A 12,688-nucleotide genomic window follows, 5' to 3' on the forward strand; every position below is an offset into this window, starting at 1 on the left:
CTGGGGACCTGGGTGGGGCCAGAGGAGTTCTGTGCCTCCCTGGTTGTGATGGGCAGAGCAGGGGACTCGGGCAGAGCTGCCCTCCCCACGCCCCTGCCATCCACAGAGCAGCTCCAGACCTCCCTGACCACTGTGGGGCTCAGGACAGAAAAGATAATGGCATCTCAACCCACCTCCCCCCACCCCATCAAGTGTCTCTATTTCAAGCCAGAGGACTTCAACATGACCAACCTCACACACCACATTCCCCGCAGTTCTGGAGCCCAGCTGATTCCCCCATTTTGTAGAGGACGAAAGTAAGATTTAGAGACGAGACATCTCTCATCCGTAGTAAGGATCAGAGCCTGACCTCGAACCTGTCTGTCTGCCCCTGGCACAAGCCAGGCTGCCTCCAGGAGAAGGTGCTAGAGCCCTAAAAGGGGCTTCAGACCAGCTGGACACTATGCCCATGCCCCACTCGGCCCTGTCCTCAGTCACCCGCCCGTCCCTGTCATGCCCAGCCTCAGTTCTCCTGCAGCTGGCACCAGTTGCCATGACAACAGGTTATTTGGGAAGCTGTGAGATGCCGGGCTGTGCCGCAGAGTCAAGGACAGGGCCTGGAGGCGAGAGCAGCAGCCGTGGGCTGCTTCCAGTCAAGGCAGGTGACACCTGGCTCCACCACCAAGCTCAAACTAGCCCCTCAAAACGCTGTGGCCCAGGAACCCCAATTCTGGGCACCTGGCTTAAATAACTAATGTGAACTGGGGAGAAGCCAGGTGCGCAGCGATGTTCACCCCAGCATTACTTAGAGCAGGACAAACCTGTATGTCAACAGCAGGTAACAGTTTTGAATATTTTTCTCACACCAGGTACCCTGCTAACTGCCAAGCACACGTCACCTCATGCTCACCATTGCCACCCTAGGAGATACTCCAGAAAGTCACTCAGATAGTGGCAATGCCAGTCTGGTGACCTCCAGGCTTCGTGCTCTGAACCACACTAAGAGGTAGGAAATGAGAAAAGGGAGCCCCAGCCCATCCTGTGGTCCTAGCAGGGCCAGTGACAAGCATGTCTGTAACTGCTATGATGCAGGATTCAGGGGTTCATCAGAACAGCAGGTACCAACTTGGAAAAATCTTCAAATACCACAGCTCATGAAAAACAAAGTGCAAGCCCCAGAACAATGAGTGTAGTAAGAGCCTATTTACAGACAAGAAGGCACAACATGTAGGCGTTCACATGTGCACAGTTCACAGAAAGGAGGCAGGAAAGGCTCTGTTAGCAGTGGTTTCTCCAGAAGAAAGGCAATGGGGCCGGGAGGCGTTCAAAGGGATTTCCTCATTCTGTGCTAACAATAAATTGTGAAAAAAAGTTAAATACCAAAAAATCAAGTTATAAAAAATTTGGCACATGTGATCCCATTTCTAGGCAAAGAAAAGATATATATGCATAGGGGAAATATGGAAAAAAGGACATATTCCAAAATGTCACCAGGAGATAGCCCTGAATGTTGGCATTATGGGGATTTTTATTTCTTCTTTATTTTCTATGATAAACAAACATTAGGGGTTTTTTTTATTAAAAATTAATGATTTTGAGTGACACAAAAACAATGTAATTGCATTCTCAGGTAATTACAGCACCAGATAGTGGTAAACCACACAAGGAGCTCACTGGTTCCTATGCCAATTCTACTAATTTGCTGTTTGGCCTTGAACTAGTAGTTTCACCTCTCTGCGTCTCAGTGTCCATATCAATAAAACGGGTTTATATCAATGGCATCTACTTCATAGGGTTGTTAGGAATATTGAAGATAAAGTGCTTAGAACAGTACTCAGCACACGGCAGGCAGGCTAGCTGCTTTGCTGACAGTAATGGTAGTACTGTTCCCCAGTGGCAATCTTCCCCAGCGGGGAACATGCACAAGCAGGCAGTGCAGCGAGCTCTCAGGACAGACCTCTATGTTTGTATCCTGGCTCCCTCACTCACCAGATGGGAGACCTGGGGCCCGTTACCTTACCTCTTTGGGCTTCATGTGAAAATTCAATCAAAAGCACCTAGCACACAATAAATACTCAACAGGTGTGATAAAAATTTCAACTATGGGAGAGTATACACCAAAAACAGGCAGTACCATCTTCTGCCTTTGGTGTATAAGCATGTTAGCTATGATTATTAATAAAATGACAATTATTAAAAGTAAAAGAATAATACAGGGAACATGCCAGGCACTGACTCCCTCTCTGTGTGTGAGTTTGGAGAAGTCTGTGAACTTCCCTGAGCCCATTTCCCCATCTGAAAATACAGACTAAACTGAGGCCCACCTTGTACAGCTATTGTTGACACTAAAGCAAAAGCCAATTTAATGTAAATTAAGTCATTTACCTTGTGCCACATGCTGTGCTAGGTGCATTATTTTACACCATCATCTCGTTTAATCCTCAGAGAAACTCCATTAAACTGGAATTAATTTTCTCATTCTTTTTACATATGAGGAAAGAGAGAGATTAAAAATATTCCAAGGTCACTCAGCTAAGTGGGCAGAGGCAAGATTTGAACCCAGGACTTACCAAAATGTCAGCAAGTGCAGTTTATTTTTAGTTTCCTGACTCGGTGGGCCTCAGTTTAGTCATGTATAACATGGGCATGAGGGATAACAGTCATTAAGAGTCCACCCAGCTTAGCTCTATTAAATTCCACTGCCAAACATGGTGTTGAGGCTGGCCTGGCCCTTCCTACCCCAACCGCTCAGACTCAACTTACCAGTTTGGGGAAGCCTCCTGGGCAGGATGCTGCTGGCTGGTCCTGGCTGAAGTTGTCTGAGCTTCTGTCTGTGCCCTGGTCTTCGGCAGGGGGCACTGAGACCCTCCCCAGCTTAGCACACTTGGATCTTCTCTGCCCCATGAATGAGCCTGAGCAAGATGTGTTGGCTGCAGACTCTGGGGAGCCGGCAGGGGTGTCAGTGGGAGCAGAGAGTCCTTGCCCCAGCCTCCCCCTAGACATTGGCCAAGCCTTGACCTCCAGCTCCTCCTCGGTGCATGAGGCGGCAGGGCCATCATCACCGCCAGCCCCCACCATGACCTGCTCAGCTTCCTGCTGCTCTGTGGAAACCTTTCCAGACACTCCCAGGCATAGTGCAGGGCTCTGGGGAGGATCCTGGGCAGCTGGCCTGAGGGACAGCCCTCCATTGGGCAGTGGGAATGCGACAGGGTCATAGGAGCTGCCTGGTTGGGCCCCATCCTCTGCATCAGTCAAATATCTGAACTTCTCAGTCCCTGTGGCACACCCTGCACAACTTCCATCTGAATCTCCTGGTCCAGACCCAGTGTCCTTGGGAAAAAGAGGACTGCAAAGGCCTCCCAAGGACTCCAAGTCAGCACTTTGAGGGGCATCTCCCACACGCTGGGGGTTGTCCCCACCAAGGCTCTGACCAAGCCACAAGAAGCCACCAACCCCCTCCCCACCCTCTGAGCAGGTCTTACACTTCCTGCTTTTCTTTCTTGTCTGAACGGGGGCTGAACCTAGTGAGGACAGCAGTTCCCTTTTGGGGGGCTCCTCTTCACCGAGGGTGGGGCTTCTCCTATCATACCCTGGAGAACTCCTCCCACCTTCTCCCACCCCTGTGGGCCTGGGGCAGCTCGCCCTCTCCACCCCTGCTGGCTTCTCCCTGCCAAACAAAGCTCTCTCTGGGAGACCCACAGGCATGCTACAAAGATTCCTGGCCCAATTTTCATCTAAGATGTTGTGTAGAGAAATCTGGAGCCTCTTGGAGGCCCGAGCCCTTTCCTGAGCAGGCACTGTGGGCAGCTGGACGTGGAGCTTAGGGCCAGGCACCAAATCCTGGCTTTGTCCCGCAGCTTGCAGCTCCAGGGCCACCAAGCGGGCCTTGGCCTCCAGGTTGGTCCCAGGAGTACCCCCAGCCTGGCAGCTGGCACCTCGATGGGCCTCTTCCCTGAGCAACCTCTTCCTTCTGCCAGCCGAAACTCGGGCCCTAGCGCTCGCCCCGGGCAGGTCTGGTGCCAGGCCTGACACGGAGCTAGCTTTCTCCATGTCGTCCTGGAAAAGCCCGCAGCCACGGCGGGGGCTGGGAACGGGGTCCTGTGTGCTGGAGCCCCCTGCAGCCTCTTCCTGAGACATGTCTTCCACCTACAGGGGCCAAAAGCAGAGCGTGGGCCCTGCCAGGAGACAGAGAAGAGACTTCATCATGGAGGGCCTCGCTCACTGGCCCATCAGGACGCCGGGCTGTTGGGAACGTGGGGACAGCCTCCCTCCGGGTGCCCCCGGGCCCTGCCGCTCTCGAGGCCGGGAGGCCACAGGGCCCGGAGGCAGCTCCCAGCCACGGAAACACCCCGCGGGGCCTGCGCCCCAGGCGCGGGAGAGCCACCGAGGGGGCTGAACTACAGCGGCCTCAAGGTCTTCCCATCTCTGCGGGTTTACACTTTTGCTTAAATGGGACATAATATTAAGTTACCACCTATTCATTACTCACTTTTGCGTATTATTTCATGTCACACTGGCAGCCATGAGTGAGGAAACCGAGATACAGGGACGTTTCGTGACTCGCCCAGGGGCCGCGGGCAGGACGGCGAGAGCCGGTGTCCTCTCCCGAGCTCACCGCCCAGCTCTAAACCACCCCTCACGCGGACACCAAGGGGCTCAATTCCACCCCCACCCCGCCCCAGCCCCCCTACATCGGTCCTGTTCGGCCTGACACCCCAGCCAGGCTCCCAGGCCTGACAAGGGCAGCCTCCTACCGCTCAGGGAACTCCGCTCCAAACCGTCCAGAAGCTCTCACACCGAGCCCCCTGGCGCCCCCATTCCAGGGTTCCACCCCCAGCTGGGAAGGGGCTGGAATCACGTGACGCGAGGAGCCCCGGCTGAGCGGTGGGGGCGTCGTCTCTCCGAAGGTTCGCAGAGGGCGGCAGCCCCCTCGCACTGGCGTCTGGCACCAGCAGAGGGCGCACTGTCCCTCCAGAGGGCTTTCCGGAGGAGGCGCCTCTCGCGCGGGTTCCGGAGCAGAGATAGGTGGGCGCCTGAAGCCCGAAGTCCCGCCTCGACGTCGCAGGGCCTCGGGAGTTTAAACTTGACCCCCGGGCGATGGGGAGTTACTGAGAGTGCCTGAGCCCCTAGGGGAATGTCAGAATCAGATCTTTTTGCCTAATTAGTTATTATTTTAATAATTATCTCAAATATAAAAATATAATTCGTTTAGATAAAAATGCGCATCCAAGCCCAATGTAAAAGTTAGAAATAAAAGCTTTTAAATGTCCTCACACTTCCCAACCTAGGAGCAGCCTTACTCTTTTTTTATTATGCTGCCGTTTTCGTTTTTTATTTATGTTATTTCCATAACTGTGAGTAATGTGCTCACACTCTGTTACGTGTTTTATTAATGTTAGCAGCATCTACTGATTCCCTGCTGTGGTGACTTCGTAAACCATCCTTTGCCCCTTTCTCCTCCCAAATTTTTTTATAGTCATATTTTTCGTTTTTCTATTGGTTACGATTATCATTTTGAATAATAGCTTTAAATATCTGTTTCTTCCTTAGATTGTATCATTTGATTTTCCTCTGTGGGAAATGAATAATTTCCCCTCCCCACTGCTGCCTTCTTCCACCAGTTCAATTTTTACTTTTGCTTTGTCAAGGTTTGTGGCATGTACATTCTATTCTGTAAAAGGTGATTCGGTTTGCCGTACTTTGCTTGTAGATTGATTCTTAACATTGAAAACCAGATGACATTTTACAACATTACTACTATGTAAGTATTTTCACTGCCGAACTCAGGATTTGATAGACCTCACTAAGAGGGAGATGGAATTCCTCGCACTAAAACCTGTGCCATGTGAGACTGTGAAAAGCTTCCAGGTTAATGGAATAATACACTGCAGTTAGAATGAATAAATTAGATCTATATATCAACATGGCTGTATCGCAAAGACATAATGTTGAATTTAAAAGGCAATATAATGTTAATAACAAGGGAGCTGAATGCCAGGTATTTGGGGACTCTCTGTACTAATCTTCAAATTTTTTTCTGTAAATCTAAATCTTTTCTCAAAATAAGGTTTGCTACAAAAAATAAAAGGAAGCTGTTGTGTAATCCATATTGAAAACTATCATGATCTGGCTGTCAGGGTGCCAAATGAGGTAAGAGTTGAGATTTGATGTCACCAATGACATCCAACTAATGCTGTAATGAAATAATTCTTCTAAGTGAAAAGACCTCCCACTATGGAATGTCCTGGTGATACCAGACACAACGGGTCCGTTACTGCCTGTTGTCACTAAGCCAATAAGCAGAGACAAAGTTGAATCTTTCATGAGCGTTTATTAATCACATAACCAGCAATCTGAGAGAGCAGCAGGTATAGTACCTTGAAGAAAACTGCTCTGACATTTCATTTCAAACAAGCTCTTATATAGGGTTAGTGGGTGTGGGAAAATCTAAAGTTAGTGAGTTCCCAGAGTCTGCCTTCTTTCATTGTCCTTGCAAAGATTAGCCCTGGAACGCTATCTCCCTTCAGATATGTTCTGTCCTTGATCTGGGCTCTGGGCGGCCTTATCTCCAGGGTCTGTTCTCCTTGTAACTCGTCCTTCAGTTTGCCAGGGTCTGTAAGAAAATCTCTTCTTTATAGTGAGTAGCTATTAAACAACTCTGAGTCTATTTCTATTACGTGCCCCTCCCCTATCATTCCCCCCTATTAGTTTTAAATCTTGTATCTATGAGATTAGTTCGTATGGAAAGTGTCTTGCTGCTGCAGGGGAAGGGGTCTAAAGTTCTCTGTGTGCCAACCAGCACAGTCCATTCCAACAAGGACCTGGAAACTGGCAAGTGGTGGCCTGGTGTGCATCATCCTGATTCTTCGTCACGCTGGTTCTACATTTAAAGGTCAGCAAACCTCCCCCGACTGGGATGACTAAAGGTCGGAGTCTGTATCTTCTAAAGTTAGTTCCTAGGATTCTTATACAAACATGCTATTTGTCTACAAACTACACATTAGTCTGAGTCAGCATTTACAGAAACCATGTCAAATGAATGGTGGGGCGGGTCACAATTACCACTATTACACTGGTCGTTATGGCAAAGACTTGACCAGGGCCCTAAGACCAAATGAACTGTTATTCTGGTCCATTTTGGATAATGGAAATCTCCCCCACCGCTGGGCAAAGAACAGGGGGCAGAGGTGCTATTGGCACCATGTGGTGTTGGGGATAAATGGGCAGTGATAGGTAACACATACAGTGCTACTTTGAGCCAGAGACTGGTCTAAGTGCTTTACCTATCTTAACCCTATATTTCCCTATTTTAATTACCTATATTAATCCTTACAGCAAGTCTATGAGGTAAGTACTATTATGATCCCTCTTTTACAGATGAGGAAATAAGCAAAGAGAGATCAAGTCACTTGTCCAAGGTTAGTAAGTGGTAGAATTGGGTTAGGAACCTAGCCAGTCTACCTCCCTGATATTCTAAAATGTCTCATTGTCATAAAAAGTAATCAAAGGTTTTGCCCAGGTTTTGGCCCAATGCCTTTTATCAGTTGTTTGTCCATTTCTCCATTGACTCATAACAGCACCTCTTTTTTACAGCCTGTACTTATTTATGACCAGGGTTTACCTTCTTTGTTGTTCTTGGTTGCCTCTTGCATTAAACTCCTTCCATCGAAGTGAAACTAGAGGTAGAGAAACTGCACGGGAGGCTGCAGACATGATCCAGGTGTCTTTTGAAAAAGGATCCAAGGTTCCTTTAATAAATATTTACTGAACATTTACGGGTTAGGACTTTTGTATGTTATCTCACTGACTCTTCACATCAATACTATAAAGTGCACACCATTCAGCACTTTTTACAGAGGGGAAAAGCAGGTTTCAGGAGATGAAGTGCCTTACCTGGGATCATGCAGTCTCTAGAGAGAAGCGGAGCTGTTGGTGCAACCTCACGTCCAACTCAATCCAAAATTCCTGCTCTAAACTATATTCCCATGAGGGCAGGACCAGACTGGGTCTGCCCTGCTGGCCTGTTTTTTCACAGTGCCTACTGTGGTAGCTGTCATTTGGTGAGTAAGAACACACACACGCACGGGCGAGCTCACGCACGCACACAGAGGGAGAACATAGTGGCCCAATACCATGGAAGCCAAGGGAAGAGTGTTGGGTTTTTTTTTTTTTTGGGGGGGGGGGGTCCTTCTAATAAATGATTCCTCTTGAAATAAATTTAGGCTCCCAGAAGAGCTGCAATTGTAATACATGGGTTCTATATACCCCTCGCCCATTTCCTTCCACTGTTAGCATCTTACATTATTGTGGTACATGTATTGGCACAACTAAGAAACCAACATTGGGACATCACTATTAATTAAACCACATTATTTGGATTTCATCAGTTTTCCCACTGATGTCTTTTTTCTGTCTCAGGGTCCAGAGCAGGACCCTGAAACAGTTTGCGTTTCCTGATCATGTGGTGCCTGGTCCACATTGCATTTACTGTCATGTCTCCCCAATCTCCTCTGGTCTGTGATAGCTCCTCAGTCTTTCCTTGTTTTTTATGACCATGACAGTTTTGAGGAGTAATACTCAGCTATCCTGTGGGGCGTTCCTCAATTTGGGTTACTCTGATGTTTTTCTCCTGATTACACTGGTCTTAAGGGTTTGGGGCACGAATGCCACAGGGGGGAGGTGCCTTCTCACATCGGCTCAGGGGCATGTGATAGCCACACAACATCACAGGCGATAGGAACCTTCATCGTGTGGTAAGATAGTGTTTTCTAGACTTCTCCACTGCAGAGTGACTGCTTTAAGAGTGTTAAGATGGAAAGAGGTAATGTTTTCAAAGGCTATTTAATGAGACGGACAAAGTGTCACATGATGCTAAGCAGAGGCTTAACGCTGGAGCCATCACGGACCCAGCAAGGGGGAAGCTCTCAGTCTCGCCTCCCTGAGACGGACTGATTTTTGTAAATCAGCTTCTCCCGCTGATGGGAGGGGGAAAGAGAACAGAAGTTCATTTTCCTGGATGCTTTGTGCACAGTCTTCACCCTGGTTTACTAGCTGTGGAATCGGGGGGGGGGGGGGGGGGGGGAGCTGATCTGGGCCACAATGAGCAGCCAGTGGACACCTGGAAAGACAACAGGAAGTCCCTGGGAACCACGCTGGGATCAGGTCAGAGGTCAGCAGGGCTGTCCACAGCGCCACCGAGGCAGGTGTGGGCCTGCCTCTGCTGCAAGTTCTCTGATTTGCGAAAGGACGTGTTCAAGGCTGTTGACTTCATGAACTGGAAAAACAGAAGCAGACCCTCGGGGCCCGAGGCAAGTGGTTTCAAAACATGCTGCACGCAACTTGGTGTCCCGCCACACCTCAGGGCCACCAGCAGCACTGCTGCTGCTTCCAGGTGCCAGTGTCCCTGTGACCCCAGCTGCTGGGACCTCCTCTGCTGCTCCTCTTCGCTGAAGCCATGCCCGCTGCCGCTGGACAATGAGACTCTGTTACAGCTGGGCCCGGTCAAGTTCACTGGCACGGCTGGGCCTCTGACAGAGCCCTCCCGAGATGTCGCTGGCTGTGGCTGTCCCTCTGAGCCCTGGGCCAAGGCCGAGTGATTGGATTTCCGGTGCCTCTGAGCTCCGAGGGGCTGAGGAGACAGCAGGCGCTGCAGGGCTCCTGGTCCCCACCCCACAAGGCCATGGACAGGCACAGCCAGGAGGACACGGGAGCCGTGGCTGCTCCCAGTGGATATGCTTGTGTTTATGAAAAGCAGACCTTTTCCAAGGCTGCCAGGGGCTGCTGGCACCCTGGCCAAGGCTGCTGATGGACACACGTCATATCAACCCGACATCATGTCAATACTGAGCTGATCGCCTGGCGGAGGGAGTGTTTGTCAGGTTTGTCTACTGAAAGGGTCACTCTGCCCCTGCCTTCCACACTGTACTCTTAGGAAGGAGCCACCATGAGCAGCCCACACGTAAGCAATGGGGAGTATGCACCACCTCCTTGAGGGCAGAGTTTCTACATAAATTATTTGGAATTTTTTGTGGGAGATCTGACTTCCCAATCATTTATATCATTTATTCAATCATTTATATCAGTATGGATAACTCGTGGACATTTATTTTATACTTTGGGTTGAAATACAATGCTACTTATTTTATTGCTAAGACTCTTCCAGCTTTGGCAATAGGGAGCTCTTTTCCTTGGCTCCTGTGTCTCTGGCATTTTGACATTATTGTTTGGGGGGAGGGGTTACATCGCCTGCCTTCTTGGAGACTTTTGACCCCACTGATGTCAGATGTCAATGCAGCTGTGACTCAGATTGACCCTCTCTTCATTCGCCCCTGCCGCTTGCGACTGGGCCTCTGAACCCCAAGCCTTGGCTGGGCCTCTGATCATGGGGGACCTTGGAGCTGCTGGACACACTGAACTTGAGACGTTGCCCTTCCCTCCCTCCCGCGGCCACTGCCCTGCAGGAACGGTGCCCTTTCCCCAGCTGAGTCTGCCCAGCTCTGGCCCCAGGAAAGCTCGGTAACCTTAGTAATGTAACTATATCCACCATGCGTGTGAATAAACTTCTTTAAAGGATGAAACAAACAAACAAAAATCTGCCTCTCGATTATCTCTGAAACCTAGCTTATCTTCTCCATTCCTGGACTTCAGGTCAATGTTCTTTTGCCTGAGACTGTTTTTATTACGCACCTTCCCATCTGGCTGGGGAGCATCAAGGTCTTTGGAGTCAACCAGACTCGGATTCCAATCCTAGTGGCCTTGGGCCGTCACTTGATCTCTCAAAGCCTCCATTTCCTCACCGGTAAAAGAGGGATAATAGTAACCTCCAAACAGCTACCCCTGATTGAGCGCCTGCCATGTGTATTAAGTGATAACTTAGGAAAAGCACCAAATATGAGGCCTAACACACAGTAGGTGCTCAACAAATGAGAGCTATTATCACCTTTAGTAGTAAGAACACTGTAGTCATTTCTCTCTCTCACCTCTGTCTCTCCCTCAAATCCATTCTCTACTCCACAGCTCAGACGTTACACTTCAGTCTTCCACCCACAAGCCTTTGAGACTCTAATATCCAGAAACTCCCTGGAATTCAAGATCTTTTGGACTCTTGACCTGTTCTATGTGCCTAGCCTCATCTTCCTTCCCTCCCCAAATCCTACCAGACTATTAACTGTTACCCGAGCAGGCCTCACTTGACACCTCCATGCCTTTGCCTGTGCTGTTCCCTCTGCCCACAGTGATCTTCCAGCCTTTCTCTATCTGGGGACTTCCAGTTCCAGGTTTCTGTTCTCAGTGACAGAAACAAACCAACCAGCTGGAGCTTGTGGCTGCTTCCTGCCCTGCATGTTGTAATTACTTGTTGATGTGTCTGCCTACTTTCCAGTTCCCAACCCCCTTGCCAACCAGGCCACCCAATGGTCAGGGTCATGTTTTATTATACTGAGTGGTAAGGAAAAAAGGGCTTGGCCCTGGAGTCCCACAGACCTGGGCGTGATCTGCATGTGCAGCTTATCAGCTGTGTGGCCTCTTATAGGAATGTTGTAAAGAGTTAAGTAAATAATCCATGTGAAGCACTTCTCATAAATGCCCAGCACACAGAAAGTGCTTAAGAAATGGTCACATTCTCTCTTTTATTAATATCAGGCAGCTAGGAGTTGCCTGCTCTGCCAGGTTCCAGTTATTGATGAATTTAAGGCTAAAAATAGAGCTGCACCCTTGAGGAGTGGATCCTTCCGGAGCCGAAACTGATGCCCTTGGTGCTGTGGGTGTGGAAAGAGCGTGCTTCTCCCCGCAGGGGCCCCTCGGAGAAACACAAATCTTGCCACCTCTGGCCTTTCTCCCGTTGGTGTCCAGGGTGGGCATGCAGAGGCTGGCCCAGGCCAGGCTGAGGAGCAAGCCTAGCAGAGGGCTTTGTAATCTGACAAGCTGGCTTTTCACTCCAGCCCTGCCCTTCACCTGCTCTGTGACCTTGGGCAAGCAACTTTCCCTCTCTGAGGATCATTACTCTTCTCTAGCCTGGGAAACTGACAATGGTAATAACGTAGTTTGGAATAACAAGCAGCTTACATGCACAGAGGCCTTGAGGCCAATGACAAGCTCCGGGACTCTGGATAATGACATCCCCTCTCTGAGCCTCAGTTTTCATATCTCTGAAATAGGCACAATAGCCTGATCTTGCAAGACTGTTGTGAGGACCTAGAAAGGTTGTGGACAGCGGTCGCTCATAGCAGCATCCCCTGATGGAAACTTGAGTTATCTAAAGCCCATCTCCCCATCTGAGGGTGTGGGGAGCAGAGACAATTTATTTTAGCTGTTTGTAGCTATTGACCCACCAGCCTTGGAAAATGCAAAGAAATGCATCCAACAAGAAAAATACCTCTCGCCTTGAGCTCCTGGCAGGCTAGCCCTGCCGGTGGATAGACCACTTCTGTGTGATTGACTCTCTTGCCATCAGTTCAGTGCTCTTGTAGAGTTGTCTCATCTCCCAGGACAAGATGCTGATTTAATTAAAGCAGATCCTCAATTGTGGATGGGAACCCCCATTTTCCCTTCTACAGCTAGTCTTAACCGTGCTGTCAAAGGGCATAAGTCTGGCTTCCAGGAGCACTGACCCAGCCTCCTCCATGTAGACATGTGGAGCTCAGATGGTTCACAACCTCAAGGCCACACACGCTGGCTGGTTTCTCTCCTTCTCCCCTTCCTGGGACAGGTC

The 12,688-nt window shown here is 49.5% G+C and overlaps 1 pseudogene; it reads right to left on the reverse strand.

Moving 5' to 3' along the window:
- Positions 1 to 2,733: 2,733 nt before the first annotated feature.
- Positions 2,734 to 4,116, reverse strand: LOC148092377 (SPOC domain-containing protein 1 pseudogene; annotated as a pseudogene).
- Between the last annotated feature and the right edge of the window lie 8,572 nt (positions 4,117 to 12,688).

The sequence above is a fragment of the Miniopterus natalensis genome, chromosome 9 (assembly GCF_054644295.1).
Source record: "Miniopterus natalensis isolate mMinNat1 chromosome 9, mMinNat1.hap1, whole genome shotgun sequence".
NCBI classification, from domain to species: domain Eukaryota; kingdom Metazoa; phylum Chordata; class Mammalia; order Chiroptera; family Miniopteridae; genus Miniopterus; species Miniopterus natalensis.